This window comes from Sinohyriopsis cumingii, unplaced genomic scaffold (assembly GCF_028554795.1).
Source record: "Sinohyriopsis cumingii isolate HCF-2022 unplaced genomic scaffold, ASM2855479v2 utg005003l, whole genome shotgun sequence".
NCBI classification, from domain to species: domain Eukaryota; kingdom Metazoa; phylum Mollusca; class Bivalvia; order Unionida; family Unionidae; genus Sinohyriopsis; species Sinohyriopsis cumingii.
Window position 1 is genome coordinate 1 of NW_028316871.1, and position 8,160 is coordinate 8,160.

Consider the following 8,160-nt stretch of genomic DNA (forward strand, 5'->3'; position numbering starts at 1 on the left):
TATTAGATCAAGGCAAATGAATCGACCATCAAAGTCTGTGTCAAATTTAGAAAAGTCTATTTGAATGTTAAAATTTAGTAAAACTACTCCGCATGATCTATTTGTGCCAAAGCTCCAAATGGCATTGTGGCATCTTAATTTAGTTTGAATATCTTTGGCTGAGGATTGGTTATCAATGTGAGTTTCTTGCAGGATTAGAATATCGATATGGTATAATTTTATTAAAAGATCAATTTCATGTAATTTGCTACAAGTATTTAGACGGAGCCCATTGCAATTAAGACTAATAATATTAATGTTCTGAGCCATTGTGTTGTATAATAATATTGGTGCGTACATGGTTAAGTATGATGAGGGCTTCTACAGATGAGAATATGGCGACCATGATATACATATTAGAAATATTCCTAATGTGGGTGGAAATGAGGAGTAGGGTGTGGTTGATAGGGAAAATGTAGAAATCGAAAAGGAAGGAGAGAAAATAACATGGAGGTATAACAATGAATGAAAATGAAAGATCGATTGATAGGGAGTAGTGATGGGGAAAATGTAGTGAGACCATACCGTGAAGCACATGAATCCGAATTACACAATTCCAAAGCATTTGCGAAATAAGAAAAAACAAACTTGAGTGAAAGGTTAACAGGCCGTAGCCTGAATATGAGAGTCCACAGTTCAAAATCATAGTCCATAAGGCAGTCTTGGTCTTGTACTGATCCATGGGGGCGCATTCAAAAGTCCTTGTACAGTCCTAGGTCGGTTAAGCGTTGACGGTGTGTTCAATGGGGGTGTTAGGAAAACATTTCACTCTCTTCACTCTGGTTTGATTGTGTTCTCGCTTTTTTATTCGTTACGACCGTCCACTTATATTCTTCGAGGTCAAACAGTTCTCGTTTGTCATTAGTTGATGTAGGTGGGTTTTCTTCAATTGGAGTCTCCATTTCTTCAGGTGGTGTTGTCGATGGGGGCGCTACTGAAGGCGTAGGAATGGCAGGGGGTGTTGAAGTTGATGTACTGGTGGTAGCAGGTGTTGTCGATGTTGTCGATGGAGGTGCTGGTGTCGGTGTGTTACCTGTTGCAGCGGGTGTTGTGGTTTTGGATGCTTGCGGTTTATTGGTGTTTAAGGAGGCTGCAGTAGCGTACGATGGTCCCTTTTGGGGACAATCTTTTCTCAAGTGGCCGCATTGTCGGCATTTCAGGCATAGGGGGGGACGGCCCTTCATGGTAATAAGCATGCCTATGGTGCCTAGTGAAATGATGTGCGGTATATGTTTGATGTCGATTTCTGTGGTTTCCAATTTCACCAATCGGGTTCCATTCTCCACTAGGCATTCCTTGGCGAGTAAGGTGTTTTCTCTCTGTATATCTAAAATTGTTCCAAATTCTTTCAAAACGTCATGGATTATATTGTCAGATATATATAATGGCAGCCAGTGGATACGTAACTCGACAATTTGGCGTGCGATATACCGGATACCGTCGCCTTTACAATTTCTAGCTTTTTCCTTGCTGGTGAGAACTACGCACCATGGAGCATTCTCCCCCTCTCTATACATTCCTTTGATGTCGTTGTGATTGATACCAGCTGCTTCAAGCTTCCTCATGGCGTCTTCTCTTTGAAGTCGGCCGTCGACCCTAACGGTCCGAAAGAAGATGTCTGGCTCGATGTATTTTTCCAGGTTTACTTCCAAATGGCGATACATTTCGAAATCCAAAAGGATAATGCACAATTAAAATCCAAAAGAATAACACACAGTCGTGGTAGATCGCTGATAAGAACAGATACTACACTTTGATCTTAGCCAAAAGGCCGAGAAGCGATAAAGTATCGATCATTTTCAAAGTTTTATATATAACATTTTTTGAACAAGTCCTAAATTATCTTCTGATCATCCAACCGATATAATTATTTAGGCCCACCAGTTCCTATCGTCCTGGCCATATTCTCAACAATGACACTGCTATCATCGTTCCAATAGTGCTCCCCTCATCATGGTATGGTACTCCTACGGAGGATGTCATTTCTAGGACATTTTGATGTTACTCTAATGTAAAACGTGAGTACTGTAGTGCAACGTCGGCTTCGGAAATTGGCCCTCTTCCAACTGTTCAGCTTAATCATTGAGACGTAGTTTAGCGTCATGACGTCATCACAGTTCACGATCGATGGACCCAAGCGGGTGTTGTTAGAGAGAAGAAGAAAGACGTAACTTGACAGTGCTATCAAGTAAGGTAGACCTTCTACGCACATTAGAAAATACATCAGAGAAAGGCCGCAATACAAGGCAATTGGGAGTCCCGATTTTCCTTACTCAACAAATCGGCGTTTGCAGGTTCGCACATTTTGTCCGGATTAAACACGACCTGATTGTTGTTGTATAGCAGACCTCACCTAACTTGACCAACGACTGATTAACTAATGCCCTCAAACATTTAAATCCAATGGCCAAAAAAAAAAAAAAAAAAAAAAAAAAAACAGTCCAATTTTCACCCATCTGCTCATGCGCGGGCCATGGTAGCCAGTCGTAAGCATCCTCTCTGACTCCTATCAAGGCCACTGTCGATGAAAAATCCACCTGAATCAAAGCGCTTGTATTCCATTGGAAATGACATGAAAACATCGCCCCTTTTAAGTGAATATTGCAAGGAACACAGCTGAATGAGCTAGCTAGCGATGCATTGGAAGAAATTGCCGGAGTTAGGAAGGGACAGTGTCGTCCGTGTACTTACGGTGTTCATTTGTTGAACTAGAAATCGTCGAGTGTAGCATAGTCACAAGTGAATTGTCAGTCCTCCGTTCTAAATTAGTGGCATCTGAAATGGAGAAAGATCAGACCATGAGAAATTGGCCTCCGCATACGAGTTTAGGTTACAAGACATTAAGATATCATCTAGCCTTCAGCTGGTGTCAATTGGTCCTGAGTCCCTTCACAATAATAATAATAATAATGATAATAATAATAATAATAATAATAATATTATTATTATTATTGTTATTATTAAAATTACGATTAATAATGATAATAATAAACCCCTACAAATTACAAAAAGTAAATGCCTGAAAGTTTGGAATCTTAAATAGCAACTTAGGTGTAGATGGATTTATTATTGTTAGTTGTTTTCATTACTCCCCATGGGGAGTGGGCCAATCCCGGAGGTACTGCAATACCGGGCCAACCCGTGGCGAGAGCGGAGCAAGCCCCTGACATCTCACCCAGTTCCAAAAATCAGTTTAATATCGAAGTCCCCCAATGGGGGACGTATCAGATATTAAGCTGATAAGAACAGATACTTTTTTTAATTTTCATAATTGTTTATTGATACAAATAGATGATAACAAAATACAAATAATTACATGTATCAGCTTACACCATAAATAAATAAAAAGTAAGCGTTGGACTAACACTTACTCCTGCACACTTACATACACCCAGACACACTGTCCTTCACATTGATATACATGTAAAAACACAATAGGATGGTGCATATGAAAGAAAAAAAAAAAAAAAAAAATTACAATGTAGATATCTGAAGTGATGTAGATCTGTACGAATGAACAATTATATGTGTTACAAGTATGATACAAACATAATTATGCATGCTTGAAATATAGGAATTATAAATAATTAACGTACATACATATTTACACATGTAAGGTTCGTGTGAGATTGGATTTAATGGTTTATTATCGTCACAGACTTAAATCAATAACTAATTCAAAGTTGTATAGCGAACAGAAAAGGCCTGCCAGGCACCATCTGTCAAGAAATTCTACGACATGATATCTATGAAAATCGGCTCGTATTCTACACTTTAGTCGGTTAAGGAAGAAGTTGAGAAGGGTGTTGGATGTGACAGATTCCTTATAAAAATAGGCACGAACACGTTTGCACCAGATGACATATTTGTATTCAGCTGATAAGAGGAGGCAAAGGTTTTCGAATTCTGGCTCTGGGAACGAAGCTTCTTTAGGGAGAACACCGAATTTTAAGAATGAATAGAAGGTGTTGAATGAATTTCGTGACAGTTGTTTGATCCATTTAATTACAAGGCGTTGTAGCGGGTATACCAACTCACATTCAAAAAATAAGTGATCTGTTGTTTCGATGTCGCCGCAAAACGTGCACAGCTTGGACTTGGAAATATTCTTGAGGAACATGTTGTAATTTACTGGTAAAATATCGTGAATGGTTTTAAAACACACATCTCTGGTGATTGGGTCGAGGAATTGATTGTGTAAATTTTTCCATACCATAGTGAAATCGATAGTGTAAAGTTTGTGGATTTTTGGTTCTAGAACGAAATTTTTCAGGTTTAATTGATAAAAGGTTTTGGTGGGGGCAGTGCCAAAAGCAAAACTGGGGTTCTTTTCTGTGAAATCTTTAAGGATATTTAAACAATTTTTGTAAAATTGGGGAGCGTATAGAGTGTGTGTGTATATATTTAAACTTAATTTGGGGTTATACGTCCTTAATTGCAATCCGATCCAATATCTTGGGAAAAACTTCCACTTGGCGTTGTAGTTGTCATCAAGTAATTTTTGCATGTGCTGTAGTCTTAGTGCTCTTAATTTACATTCGATATTTGTGATGTTTAAACCACCCTTTTTAAAAGGATTATAACAGACAGCACGGGCCAGGGGTTCGAAAGTAGAGTCCCATAAATAAGTGAATATATTTCTATTCATGAGTGTAATATAATGTTTGGACAAATCTATAACAGTGGCAGTGTACCAAATTTTACTGCAAGAGAGAAGATTGACAATATTAGACTTTGAAATAAGGGATAATTTTCGGCTTTTATAAAGGTGCAAGGTATTTTGGAGGTGAGCTGAGCTGGTATGCCAGTAGTCGTCATGTGTTAAATTGTGTCCAAAAAGAAAACCAACTATTTTTTGTTTGTAAATCCAGGATATACCGAAAGGATGATCACTGCGAGATTTCCATTTTCCTAAAAACATCCCATTTGATTTACTAAAGTTTATTTTGGCGCCAGAGGTTTTTGAATATGTTTCTGCCCAGAAGAGATACTTCTCAATGGATTTGTCGGTGCAACAAAATCCTGTGCTGTCATCTGCGTAAAGGGAGATTTTGCAGGTCTCCGTAGTACCAGGTATATTTATTCCAATAATTTCAGTATCCGACCTTATTTTGACTGCAAAAGGTTCATAAGTTAGCACATATAGAAGGGGGGAGAGACTACAGCCTTGTCTAACCCCTCGTAAAATAGAGAAAGGTTCTGAAATGTGATTGTTAACGATGACGGAGGAGGATATGTCAGTGTAAAGTATAGAAATCCATTTGATAAAATCAGCGTGAAATCCAAAAGATTCTAAGGTTTTCATCATAAAGGAGTAGTTCACCCCGTCAAAGGCTTTTTCTTGGTCTAGGCAAATAAAGGCACATTGTAGTTGTTTTTGGTCTATATAATCATAGATATTTCGGATTAGATGGCCGTTGTCAAATATAGAGCGACCTTTGATTCCGCAGGTTTGGTCCAAATGAATAATTGTTGACATTACTTTACTGAGGCGATTGCTGATAATCTTGGAAAGGATTTTATAGTCTACGTTAAGTAGTGAGATAGGTCTCCAGTTTTTCATATTGGTCGGGTTTTGAGGGTCTTTACAAAGAAGAGTGATATACGAGAGCTTTTGAGAATCTGTTAAGGTACTGGCATCAAATATCATGTTATAAAGTTTGGTAAGTTTTTCGCCAAGAATGTCAAAAAAGGTGACATAAAACTCTTTTGACAGACCGTCTGGTCCGGGAGATTTATCATTCTTCATGCCGTTAATAGATAGCCATATTTCGTCTTTAGTGATGGGTCCTACAAGGAATTCATTTTCAGCTTCAGTTATGTGTGGTAGATCACGAAGAAATTCTTCAAACAGAGTTTCATCGATTGGTTCGTTGGTAAATAAATCAGAATAGAACTGTTGAAAACATGATAGAATGTCTGAACTAGACTTATAAGAAATATTGTTGTGTTGAATCTCGTTAATACATTTTTTCTCACCTCGTTTATTTTCAGTTTGATAAAAGAATTTACTAGGTTTTTCATTATTGTCGAGTATTTTGGCTTTGCTTCGAATAATAGAGCCTTGGTAATATTCATTATGGATTTCTTTCATTTTCATAGACAGTTCAAGTAATTCGTTGAGATAGTCAGGGTTACTGTTCGTATTATATTCATTTCTCAGACAGTAATACGTTTTCTTCAATCGTTTTAACTCTGAATACTTGAGTTTTGAATAGTCTTTGGAATAACGAATAAGTTCCTCTTTAATTTTTGTTTTCAGTTCATCCCAAAATGTTAAAGTAAAAGTATGAAACCTGAACTCTCTTTCACACAATCCAGTGATGAGAGTTCGTAAAGCGGTGTGCCTTAGGAGTGAATTGTTGCATTTCCAGTAGCCTTTACCGAAGTTGATAGAAGAATTACAAGACAGGGATAGAAAAACCGCGTCATGGTCGGATTGGGAAAATGGAACAATTTGTGCGTGTAAAATATAATCTTTGATTCTGTTTGAAACATAAAACCGATCAATCCTACTGGCTAAGGTAGCAAGGGATGGGTCTTTAGAGAATTTATACCATGTATATGTTTTATGAGACGGATGGAGGTGGCGAAAAGCATCAGTTAGGTGGAATTCAGAAATTATGGTTTTCAGATTTCGAATTGCAAGGTCGTTATATTCGTCTAAACTTCCGATTCTATCTAATTTGGAATTTGTGACACAGTTGAAATCTCCAGCTAATATAAGGTTATGTTGCCCGGCCAAAAAGGGGTACAGTGTATTAAAGAACTCGTTTTTCGTAGAGTCGGAATTCGGGGCATATATATTATTAATACGATATGGAGTAGTATTAACTATTAGATCAAGGCAAATGAATCGACCATCAAAGTCTGTGTCAAATTTAGAAAAGTCTATTTGAATGTTAAAATTTAGTAAAACTACTCCGCATGATCTATTTGTGCCAAAGCTCCAAATGGCATTGTGGCATCTTAATTTAGTTTAAATATCTTTGGCTGAGGATTGGTTATCAATGTGAGTTTCTTGCAGGATTAGAATATCGATATGGTATAATTTTATTAAAAGATCAATTTCATGTAATTTGCTACAAGTATTTAGACGGAGCCCATTGCAATTAAGACTAATAATATTAATGTTCTGAGCCATTGTGTTGTATAATAATATTGGTGCGTACATGGTTAAGTATGATGAGGGCTTCTACAGATGAGAATATGGCGACCATGATATACATATTAGAAATATTCCTAATGTGGGTGGAAATGAGGAGTAGGGTGTGGTTGATAGGGAAAATGTAGAAATCGAAAAGGAAGGAGAGAAAATAACATGGAGGTATAACAATGAATGAAAATGAAAGATCGATTGATAGGGAGTAGTGATGGGGAAAATGTAGTGAGACCATACCGTGAAGCACATGAATCCGAATTACACAATTCCAAAGCATTTGCGAAATAAGAAAAAACAAACTTGAGTGAAAGGTTAACAGGCCGTAGCCTGAATATGAGAGTCCACAGTTCAAAATCATAGTCCATAAGGCAGTCTTGGTCTTGTACTGATCCATGGGGGCGCATTCAAAAGTCCTTGTACAGTCCTAGGTCGGTTAAGCGTTGACGGTGTGTTCAATGGGGGTGTTAGGAAAACATTTCACTCTCTTCACTCTGGTTTGATTGTGTTCTCGCTTTTTTATTCGTTACGACCGTCCACTTATATTCTTCGAGGTCAAACAGTTCTCGTTTGTCATTAGTTGATGTAGGTGGGTTTTCTTCAATTGGAGTCTCCATTTCTTCAGGTGGTGTTGTCGATGGGGGCGCTACTGAAGGCGTAGGAATGGCAGGGGGTGTTGAAGTTGATGTACTGGTGGTAGCAGGTGTTGTCGATGTTGTCGATGGAGGTGCTGGTGTCGGTGTGTTACCTGTTGCAGCGGGTGTTGTGGTTTTGGATGCTTGCGGTTTATTGGTGTTTAAGGAGGCTGCAGTAGCGTACGATGGTCCCTTTTGGGGACAATCTTTTCTCAAGTGGCCGCATTGTCGGCATTTCAGGCATAGGGGGGGACGGCCCTTCATGGTAATAAGCATGCCTATGGTGCCTAGTGAAATGATGTGCGGTATATGTTTGATGTCGATTTC

At 38.2% G+C, this 8,160-nt stretch overlaps 1 non-coding gene and 1 pseudogene across 1 annotated transcript; both read right to left on the bottom strand.

The window, feature by feature from the left end:
- Positions 1-1,714: 1,714 nt before the first annotated feature.
- On the bottom strand, positions 1,715-1,822 carry LOC149769023 (U2 spliceosomal RNA; annotated as a pseudogene).
- A 1,313-nt stretch (positions 1,823-3,135) lies between these two features.
- On the bottom strand, positions 3,136-3,332 carry LOC149769024 (U2 spliceosomal RNA). The gene has a single exon (XR_016419506.1). It is a non-coding gene; the product is annotated as a U2 spliceosomal RNA (small nuclear RNA).
- Positions 3,333-8,160: the final 4,828 nt, after the last annotated feature.